Source organism: Pithys albifrons, chromosome Z, assembly GCF_047495875.1.
Source record: "Pithys albifrons albifrons isolate INPA30051 chromosome Z, PitAlb_v1, whole genome shotgun sequence".
NCBI classification, from domain to species: domain Eukaryota; kingdom Metazoa; phylum Chordata; class Aves; order Passeriformes; family Thamnophilidae; genus Pithys; species Pithys albifrons.
The window spans coordinates 297,645-308,709 of record NC_092497.1 but is presented as its reverse complement, the minus strand read 5'-3'; the positions used below and the strand labels follow the sequence as shown (position 1 = coordinate 308,709).

General features: G+C 49.1%; 1 protein-coding gene across 10 annotated transcripts in view; it reads left to right on the top strand.

Moving 5' to 3' along the window:
- The first annotated feature begins 2,499 nt into the window (after window positions 1-2,499).
- Window positions 2,500-11,065, top strand: part of ZNF532 (zinc finger protein 532) — a 33,920-nt gene continuing 25,354 nt past the window's right edge. The window contains exons 1-4 of one of the 10 annotated variants that reach the window (XM_071581665.1): window positions 3,001-3,412; window positions 3,834-3,973; window positions 5,542-5,650; window positions 6,960-7,056. The gene's annotated coding sequence lies outside the window, so the exon portion shown is untranslated. The other 9 variants (XM_071581659.1, XM_071581656.1, XM_071581660.1 and 6 more) reach the window with 9 other exon arrangements.

Sequence of the window (11,065 nt, the reverse complement as noted above, 5' to 3'; positions counted from 1 at the left end):
CCTGCCAGCTGAGTGTCTTGTAGGAGGCGGGAAATAAAGGGTTAGTGATTGCAAAGGAGCAAACTCCACTCCCCAGAATCCTGGGTTACCCTAACCAAAGAGCAACAGGAGAAAGTCTCCTCCAGCACTGCTGTCAACCCGGCTGCAGGACAGCCAGTGAGAGAGATCAAGGCATCCAGAGTGAGAACTGGGCGAATTTTAACTCCCCCATCTGCCTGTGGGTCGAGTCTTGGCCATAAATCAGAGCTGTGGAGTCTCCCAGCTGGCCACATGCCACAGGGCACAGCCCTCCCATAAACACGTTGCATGGCACAGCCAGCTTTCACCAAGCTCTTGGGTCAGAGGCAGCTTGGCAGAAGAAATGCACAGTTTAGAGAATACAGGTGTGGAGGCAACTTTGTGTGTGTCTCATATATGTGTCTGCTTACTAGAGAGACATTTTCCATTCAAGATCATCGTGGATTTTAATTTTTACTTGACCTAGTAGTTGTGTTTTGAGTCTGGTTATAGATTTCTCCCTACCCAAGTCCTTCACCTTATCTCCTGTGAGATGCCTTTCTTATAGTAAATCTCATCTTTCTAAAAGCAATCCTAGAGGTTTTAGTCCAAAATATAATAGGAGACTTATTTTAATAACCAGAAAAGAAAATTATTTTTTTCCAAGAAAATACATAGAGATTAGTGATAGGAGCATCTGAAAAGGGGATATTTAGTTGTAAGCTGGTTTTTAATATTGAATGTTTAAATATAATGGTTAAAGAAAAGTACCATTGCATTCTAAACAGTGATAAAAAGAAAAATGTAAGTATTCTAAAGCAAGACATGCAAGCTTCTGCTCTGCTCTTGTAGATCATATGTTACCAACAAATTTAAGGTGAAAACCTTAAAAAGCAACTAAAGTAACAAGCAGTATTAAGTATTTGCCAAAAGTTGGAAAGCTATTAGTCTGAATTTAGGGTTTGAAATATGGAATCTGTATTTTACCCTTCTTGCTTAAGCTAAGCATGTTTCACTAGCCAGGAAGGAAATGTTTTGGTTTGTTATCGTCCTTCCCAAACGTGGTGAAGGACAAAAAGGGCAATATTTATTCTTTTAAAAGTAAATTGACTTTTGCTTTTGTTGTGCCAATCCACATGCAAAGTCCTCTTTGGCCCCAGCACATCTTTAATGCACAGAAGCTCTGCTTGTAACCATGTTTGATGCAGTTAAAATTGATCCCTGTACAGAAAGCTGGGGATAAATACACCATGGTTTAGAGTTCTGAATTTCAAGAGCCTTAAAATCCTTAGAAGTTAAATAATTAAGAAGTTATTATTGCACACAAGTTCAGCATTCACTACAGCATCAAAGGGAAAGTGTTCTGAGTTGGCAGCACTCCTTGCTGACTGCTGAGCAGCAACAGCAGGCTGCACTGGAGGCATTTCTGCAGGAAAAAGGAAATGGGGGGTCAAGATTTACCTGCTTCCTGCAGAATGGAAGATGTGGTGTGGGACTCCACAGCTCCATCAGTGCAGGTGAGCAGGAGGTCCCATCTCAGAGCTGGAGTCCATGGGAAGGACCCACTGGGGATGGTTTCACTGGTCAGGACAGAGACTCCTCAGCAGTGTCAGGGGCTTTGGTCCCAGTCACTGCAAAGCCATGAGGAGGGAAGAGGACCTCTGATCTAAGACCTCAGAGCTAAGATGTAAGGTCAACATGCTCAAAAAACCCACAAAGCCTCCCAGTGCAGAAGTGTTGCTTGTAGGAACAGTCAAGATGCAATTGCCTGTCACTTTGAGTGCTTGAACTAAAAAGTCACAGGAGAAGAGCCATCAACCTGGCACTGCTTGTAAATGATACTTAAAATTATCTTAATTTTAATTTTTAACGTCAAATCCTTACTGTGACAGACTTTTTCTGCCATGTCAAGGACACCTGGCTGGGAGGAAAACAAGTAAATCTGTGTGAAAGGCAGCCTGCACAAGGACCTTTGTGCCATGTATAAACTGTGAAATCGACTAACATTTCAGACATTAATACCAGAGCAGTAGTAGCAGCTGCCATCTTCTTTATGCTATTATGCAAGCCAAGCACAGAAACGCAATGTAAGGAAGCAGAATGTGATTTTCACTTCTTTAATCAAATCAGGTTCCTGGTTAATTGGGAAGAAACAGGGTGCTATGAATATTAAGGCTTAATTCTACAAGTCCCTCGTAGGATGAGCCTTATGCTTGTGCAAGCTGAATTTCATGGCCCTTCTTGAACATGGAAACTGGCGCAGAACACGAATCCATTTTTTTAATATAAACCCCCAAATCAATGTATTAAATTCAAATTCTATAAACTTGTCAGACTCATTGATGGCCACAGTTGGCAACGGAGCAGTTTGATGCTGTTTTGGTTAAATGGACAATGTAGAATTTGAGCGTGGGGCTGGGGTGGGGCAGCGAGGGGTGTGGGCCAGCCCGATGGATAATTCCCTGCCCAACCGATACCCGCGGGCACAGGGTCCGGGCAGCCTGCCAGGAGGAGCTCATGGAGAAGGCCTTTGGGACTCTGTTCTATGACCAACAGGCTCGTAAGTGGCGTTCATAAACTAGCATTATTTCAACCAGAATATATGTTGTGCAATGTGCTCATAGGATAACCTTGAGAGGAATGTTATGTGTTTAAAGCCATTAACGCGATCCACTGGCGATTCGCATGTCAAACGTTACATCCTGGAAATGGTGCTGCACAGCGGTAAGAGACGGAGGGAGGAATCTCGTCCTGCCGTTCCGAGCAATGGCGATGCCGCCACGATGCTCCGCAGCCAACAAAGGCGGGGGCCGGAGGCAGCGCAGGGGCCGGAGGCAGCCCGAGAGCGCCGGCCGGGGTGTGCCAGGCCGGGGAGCATCGCTGCGGGACACGGTTCCCGGCCGTGCCCCCGGGGGGTGACCCCGGCCCGGGCACGGCGGCCGCGGCCCCGGCCGAGGGGCTGAACCGCCCGAGCTGGCAGCGCGTGGCTCCTCCCGTCCTTTGTTGGCCGGGAACCGGAGCAGCGGCCGGGGGCTCTTCCCCCGCTGTCCTTCGAGGCGCTCTGGCCCCGGGAGCGCCTCCCGCGGCCCCCGGGGCTGCCCCGGCCCCGGCGCGGCCTTGCCCGCCGGCCCCGCTCGACCCCGCTCCGGGCGGGCGCCCCCGAGCTGCCCGGGCTGCGGGAGAGGCCGCGACCCGGCCCCGGCTCGGCGGCCCCGCAGCCTCCCCGCCCCCGGCACTCTCCAGGGAGCCGTTCCACACGGAATCACACGGGAGCGTCTCCCCATCTGTGCCGCCGAGCACCCCCACCCGCACCGCCCAGCCCCGCAGCCTCCTGCCATTATGTTCCTCCGGCGCGGGGCCGGGCCGCGCCGCGGGCCGTAGCCCTGTCCGAGCCCGCCGGCTCCGGCCGCAGCAGGTGTGTCGCATGGGGACCGGAGGTTGCATGCGCTGGGGTCGCTTCCCCCCGGCCCGGCGGCGGCCGCAGCCCCGCGGACACCGCGCCGGGGCTGCCCGGGCTGCCCGGCCGGGCGCGGATCGCTGTCCCCGCGGCCACAGGGGCCGCGGCCTCCTCTCCCCGGGCGGCCCCGGGGCTCGCAGGGCCCGCTCGGGCAGCGCCGGCCCGGGCCGGGAGCGAACGGGCCCGCCGGGAGGTGCCCGGGAGGGAGCGGCCCCCGGGCCGAGGGGCCGAGGGAGGGCCGGCCGCGGCCGCCGCCGCCTGTGCGGGGCAGACGGGCCGAGGCAGCGGAAGAACATGGTGGTTCTCCCCAGAACGGGGTGGGGATGAGGGATGCAAGAAGGTGTGCAGGGTTGTGCCCGAGTCCTCTGCTCAGTTGCAGGTGCAGCCCAGGGCAGAGGGGCTGGCCAGGGTTGCCCACCCGCCCGGAGGGAGCCCTGCAGAGCAACATCTCCCGCAGCCCCCGAGAGGAGGGGGCTCGGCGCGTAGGCGGAGGTGGTTACTGGTGTTCCCAGAGCAAGGGTGAGTAGCCAAGAGGAGCGGGGCGGCCGCTGCCTCGGGCCGGGGGCCCGCCAGCCATGCAGGAGCAAGGCCCAGCGCGGCCGAGGCGGAGCGGCGCGGGCAGCAGCGCAGCGGCCGCGGGCACAGGTGGGTGCGGACCCCGGCGCGGCCTCCTGGGCACCGCGGGGAGCCGAGCCTTGGCCTGGCATCGCCCCAGGGATCGGGGCGGGCAGGCTCGGTCCGCACCGGCCCGCCGGGTGCGAGCACAGCCCGCCCGGGCCTCCCCAGCCGGGGGTGCCGGCCGGGGCTGCCCGGCTGCGGGGGGCGACTTGCTGCTTCTTAGGGCCTCCAACATAGTCGAATAGCAGAATAAAAGAAATCGGCGCAACAGCCAAGTCGGTACTACGAGGAGGGGGCAAAGGAACTATTTTGCAGGCATCTTTCTGCTGCGGAAATGGATTTCTTGAGGGGAGGGAGGCGCGTGTGGGTGCTCTGTAGTGGCGCTCGGAAAATGCGGCCCCAGCTGCAGCGAGGAGTGGGGAGGGCGGACGGGAGAAGCCCTTGCTCTGGCACCCCTCGGCCGTGGGCATGAGGGGGCAGATGTGACGTGTGTGAGCAGCCACCCCTCGTGCCGTGGGAGCAGAGCGGGAGCAGCCCGGGTTAGCAGCCCGGCTCCCGGGGCTGTGGCCGAGCCTGCCTGGTGCTGCAAGAGAGATCCTGTGAGGATTTTTATTGCGGTCTCTTTGTTAGCTACAGACAGGCACGCACACACTCCCAGCTCTCAGCCAGGTTGTGGGAGGTAAGTGGGGAGGCGAGCAAGGGAGCGTGCGGGGGGCTGCGGGAGCAGGGGCTGCGTGGGCCGGGCACGAGGGGACCGGGCACAGCCTGCGCCGCCCCACGCCACGCAGAAACGGCCCCTGCGATTTTCAGGGACTTGTTGGCAACTCAGCGAGGGTTGCCATAGCTTTTTATGTAGGGTGACCAGAACCGGCTGGAACTGGTTTGAGGCAGATCAGCTCCTGAACACAATGCAGTCACTGAGCTTCTACACTGGGAGAGCTTCCTCCCTTCATGGCAGCCAAAAGCAGAGGAGCTTGCAGAAAGATACCATCCCAAAACAGTATGTGAATGCACACTTTAGACACACAGCACTGGTATGTGGCTAACGTAGTCATAAAGGGTTCTGTATGTAAATGTACATATTTGCAATAACTGAGATTACTTTGGCTTTTCGTGCCTTTTTATGCTTAAGGAATGGGCAAGAGCTGAGATTTATGACCCTTATTAAAATATTTTTGCTTTGCAAGGGTGGGACACTGGTTATGCAGTCTATTTTAAAACTAAACTAAATAAAATGGATTGAATGGTTTGTAATTGTAGTTGTGCTTGTGACTGAGGATGCTGCTTTGCATGCGGTTTTATTTACAGGGTGCTGTCTTGTGGTTTGCTTCTTTAGGAGACGTTAATGGGGGGGTTGCTGTGCCTCTCTGTAAGGCCAAAAGGAAACAGTGTTGTTGTAGAATTGTGCATAAAAGCATTGCAAAGATGCTGTAAGGCATACTCGTTTTCCCTTTTTTTTTCCCTTGTAGGCCTATTGATTGGGGCTGCCTTTAACCCTTTCGTGTTTGCAGAGGGAATGCGGCTGTGGCAGTAACTGAGCACCGGCTAAAAAACCTTTCAAAGGTCAAGGTTCACAAGGTGAGACGTGGTGGCTTGTGCTGATTATAACAATAGCATGTAGGTACATGTGTGTGAGAATTAAATTGACTCCTGATTGCACACTTGGCACATTAGAAAGGAGACAATTGTTCAAGTGTTACTGAAGAAACGCTATTAAGGTCCTCCAGTTTTAATAGGATTAAAGCTATTATTTGTAAAGGCTTACTGATATCTTGGTTAAATACAGTATTTTCATTGAAATATGTCCAGATATACATTTTTTTCACAATGCGGTGATATGGAATAGGCCTCTGAGTGACAGTCATAAATTGTGGACCAATTGTGGCAGTGAGCTGCTCTGTGCTGTGTTACAGAATTTGCTGTTTGATTATTTACAGGTTATTGTTTGGCACATCCGAGTGACCTGACACTTGATTTTGAATTAAGGTCTTCAGTGTTAAACATGTCCTTAATATCTTCTACAGAGAAAAAAGCTGTGTAAAATGAATAGTATGGATGGCTTTTCTTAGACTGCTGTAACCTGGGGAGGATTTTGCAGTAGCCAAGTGGAAAGATGTATTTTGTGGGGCTGGATGGAGCTCCAGTGCATTATCAGTGGCACGAATTACAATAGTGTGCAGTAATGAAATCAGAATAGGAAACCGGATGGGCAGTGCATCAGCTCCTGAGGGGAGACTGTTTTTAACTCAAAGCAATGGATAATGGATAGGGGGGGTATTTTTTTATCTCATCTGAAAAACAAATGTGTACTTAGATTTGAGCTGGCATTTGTATCTACAGTGAAAGCTGAAGGATTCAGAGAGAGAGGGAGAGAGAAGGAAGCAGTAATGAATCTTGCAAAGGGAAGAACAAAGGCTGTTAGAGCTTACACAGTGGATCACTAAACATTTTGCCTTGGGGATTCTCTGCTAGAACTGTTACCAGAGGAAATCAGCAACTCTAGAATCCCAACCAGTGTGATTTTTAAAATATCTGCCCAGTTTTGGCTGTGTTAGCTGGTTTGGTAGCCTACAATCAAGATAATACGGAGGCAGAACAGTGAAAATACTCTGTCGTGGTGTGAAATGAGAGTGCTCTCCTCTGTTCTCAGCAGAATAGACAGTCCTAAAAGCCTTGAGAGGTTGTGGATATTGGGTAAGTTGTGGGCTGGCTGATGATAGGCAGAGTGCCTGCATCCCAGTGACAATGCAAGGAAACCTTTTTGTTTCTGACTGCAGTACATTATGTAAGGTATTGAGCTATTAATTTTAGAAAATAACGTGCTAGTGTTTAGCCTGAAATGCAGGGTTTGTGGGTTTTACTGCAGTTGTGATGTGTTGTTTCTCAGGTTTGATAGGGCAGTGAAGAGCCTGTGGTGGAGCAAAATGCCTGACAGATCACTGTGCTGATTCCTGCTCATACTCTTCAGCACCAGGATGCAGAGGGTCTGTATTTGACTGTGGACATCTCTAGCAGAATGATGCTTGCAGACAGGAGTTCTTGTTGTATGATAGGAGTAGTATCTCTTGATGATGAGGATGCTTGTTCTTCCTAAGTGTCAGCTAAAACTCATCTGTTACATGAGAGCATCTTCTAGGCTTTTTTCCTTCTGCCAGAATAGTAAGCAGCTTTAAAATTGCAAGTTCTTGAATTGTTACAAAATCTTGTATATCTGTTTTGTTTGGGGTTTTGAACGCTATCTGTACTACAAATTTTTATTTTTAGCAGAGGAGATTTTGAATTTGTGGGGATTTTTGTAGGCTGTAAGATGAGAAACCTGAATAGATGCTGAAGTCTGCAGTGTTCTTGGTGAGCTGTATTTTTTCATTCTAATAATATCTGTAAATGCTCTCCACCAGGAGGTTTGGATTTTGCAGGCAGGCCAGCTTTCCAGCAGAAAATGCTGCTACTGCTGGAGGGCTGGCCCTCCACATCAGCACCCAGGATCTCATTTTGCACTGAAGCTGGTCTCAGGTATTTGATCTCCAGAATGAGGGTAAAGATTTATCACGTTCCAAGCCCCTTTGGAGTGAATTAACTAACTGTTGTTTTCCTAAGCATATGACTGTGTGTTAAAATATAAATATGCATACAGAGAGCCAGGAATGTGTGTTCAGACACACCAAAACTTGACTCTGACGGTTTGGGGCCTGGTTGTTGCTCCGGCGGGCCCTGCCTGGCTGGGAAGGCTCTTGCTCAGACTGGCTGCAGCTGCTGCCATTGCCACCCACTTGGCAGAAAAGCACCTTACAGGAAAGAGGTGGGAGGCCTGTGCCATTTGGAGTGTGATTCGAGTCTGCATTCATTCTGGAATCATTCTGTTCATTATGGCTGTACGTCTGAATTATTCACATGTTACTGTCACAGCCCCTTTTGCATATGGAAGTACAAAATTAAACCATGTTTATAATTTATTTTTAAGTAGAGTGCAAAAAGAATGGTATGCAGATTTCCGTGCCTTTCAGGAATTCATCCATTTGAGGAGGAATTCAGGCAGTGGCGAGGCCCAGGCCCTGACCTGGATCTCTTCTCACTGGCCAGCTGTACCTGGGCACAGCCTGTTGGGCTCTGCTGTGGGTAAGGAGGTTCCTGGCTCAGGTGCCAAAGCATCCCTTCTCTTTTTGCCAGCCAAAGGCTGAACATCCTCAACTTGGAACCAGATGCATGTGGTTCTTTTTAAGCGGTGCTGGAGGTGGTTTAGACTCCAGAGAATTCCCCTTCTCTATCCCTTCCTGTTTTCTCCTACCCAAAGAGAACTGGAGATGCACAGTTCAAAAATGGATGAGTTGGACTATGAGCTGAGGCTCCTAAGAAGTCATAAACTACAGTAATACTATTTTGGCTGTCAAAACACTGGATTAAGTTTTTTACTCATTAGGTCTTGGGCATGGAGACAAATTGGATTTTCCTCTTTGTTTGAAGGCAGATACATTTGGTGTATAATATTGAAAAAGTAGGTTGCTTCCTCCAGATTTTCGCTGTGAAACACCCCATACTTCACAAAGATGTGCACATTAGGACTGGCAGGACCTTATTGATACCAGGAATGGTCAATGAGACCTTCATTCTAAAAAATCAAAATTTGTTGGAATAAGAATTACCGTGCCTAATATGAAAGGCATCTCTGTGATTTCTGGAAGCAAGTGTGTCAGGGTAGCAAGTCGTGCCCTTTGAAAGGGAAAAGGAACCTGTATCTCACTCATACAGTGTGAGAGCCATCGCTGCCTGTGGTTACAGTGGCCCCTTGCACGTCCCACTCCCTGCCGAGTGTGTCAGAGCCGGCAAGGCTGTGATTTGAGATGTGGTTCCCACTTCCTGAAGAGGGTTTGTGGTTAGGTTAGCACACTGCTTTCTCTGTCTTTACAGTGCTTGGCTTTCAGAGTAAATGATTGGACGTGTAAGTCAGTCACCATTACTAATACTCGTTGAGTAATTAATGAAGTGCTCATACTCTGTGTATTAGGCTGAAGTTTGCCTAATGTTAGGATATATGTTGTTGTCATTCTGATTGAATCACTTATGTCTTCTGTACCTGATGAAATTTCTTAGCATAACAGAACAGAAACTTTAGTATGCTTTTATGCTGGTCAGGCTAGTATTGCTCCCTCTGTAGGCATTTTGTGCCAAAATAAGCCTGATCTCATTTAGATATCATTACTCGTGTTTGGAGGTGAAGTAAATTATTCCAGATTATTGGAAGTTTGCAGTACTGTAAGTGTAACAGAGTAACTGCTGTGAATGGCCATACCAGAAACAAGACACTGCCATGTGCCAGGCCCTGCAAAGCAGCGTCTCACTGCTCGGCTTGCACGGGACTGAAAAGAACGCTGAGTCTCTGGGAAGGACATACAAAAGCAGAGGTCTCTGCCCTCAAGAGTGCACAGTCCACAGCCCTGTATGGCACAAATGGAGGTAAAAATGGTAGGAAGGGTTTGGGGAAGGTAAAGAACTGGTCACAAGAACATGAGTGCCACAAGGAGATGAAGATTAAAGCTGGGATTTTTCCTACAATAACAAATAGATTTGCTGCTGAGGGAAGCTGAAGTTGAGTAGTTGTTTGAACAAAAGCAAGGAGTTAGATATTGTAAGTATAGACAGTTAACACAAGATTTGAAGGCAAAGGATAGGAATTATGAAAAGGCAGAAGAGACAGGGCTGGTGCAGTTAAAGCAACTGTATAAAGTCATTAGGACTGTGGTGTAGCAATTTGGAAGATTTGGATGAATGGGAGGGTGAGCATCAAAGAGGAAAAGTTGGTTGGTTCTTGAAAGATTAATGATAAAAGAATAAAAATTGAGTGTGCAATACCATGTTTGTGATCCAGAAATGACAGAAACCTTCATGCATAGAGATTAATTGGAAAACATTGGGAAGGAAGGAGGATTATTTGTCATTGCTAGGCCTGGAAAGCTTAAAGTTTTTCTTGTACCTGACAGACAAAAATTAGGGGTTTGTGTGGTTTGGAGAAAGGACCTGTCTTGGAGATGCCCCAGATTATTCCATTTTTTGTCTTCATTAGGATGTTAACCTTCCCCAAAACAACTCTGGTTTCAGTCTTTACAATTGCTCAGCTTTATCCCAAAAAGCACCTTTTAATTTCAGCAACAATTTCTAGGCAGCTTTGTCTTTCTGTGAAGAAAGCCCAATCTGCAGGTCCTAAAGACAGAGCTACAAGATAACCCTTATTTATAAAATTAAAAAAACCGTGTGTTTCTCTGGTGTGTCCCCCCTGTCACCTCAGCAAGTACATGAAAGGGTAGGTTTGTTTTTCCCCACACGCCTGGAGTCCTTCCACCTGGAACAGGTAGAGATACAGGGCTTGAGCAGGAGTGACAGCAATTCCATGCAGGAAAACAAAATGCCTTTATCTGCCTTTATCAGTCCTTCAGAAGCAGCTCTTTACTTCTAAGCCCTGCTTGTCCTGCTTGTCCTGCTTGCCTCTTCCACTGTCAGAAGAGAGTTCTCTTGGACTGGTTCTTGTTTTGACACAGTTCTCCTAAGTGAGTGCTTCACTGGGATGTGTTACCAGGTATAAAAAGGCTGGCTGGGAGAAGTAAGGCAGTGGAACAGTCAAGGACTCTGTACTCTCCTTTGGCTAAAATATGTGCCACTTTCTTCATGCTGTTCATGGGAAACACTTGAGGAGATGTGTTTCCAAAGAAAGAAGAGGGTAGGAAATGCTGCATCCTCCCTGTGCTTTGAGAGAGCCTGAACCCAAATGAACCACTCCTGGGTCACCCCAGAACTGTTCCAGTCAGATACGGGTGCACACATATGGGGTTGGTGTTGCCACTGAGGAGACTGATGGAAGTCATGGAGAAGGGTACATTCAGATCTGCTATTTGAAGTTTTTAAGACTCGGTGGTATCTTCCCAGAAGTCCTCTCACCCACCATCAAAAAAGCAGCACCCAGAAGCATTTCACGTCACTGCTCTGTGTCTCCTATTGGAATTC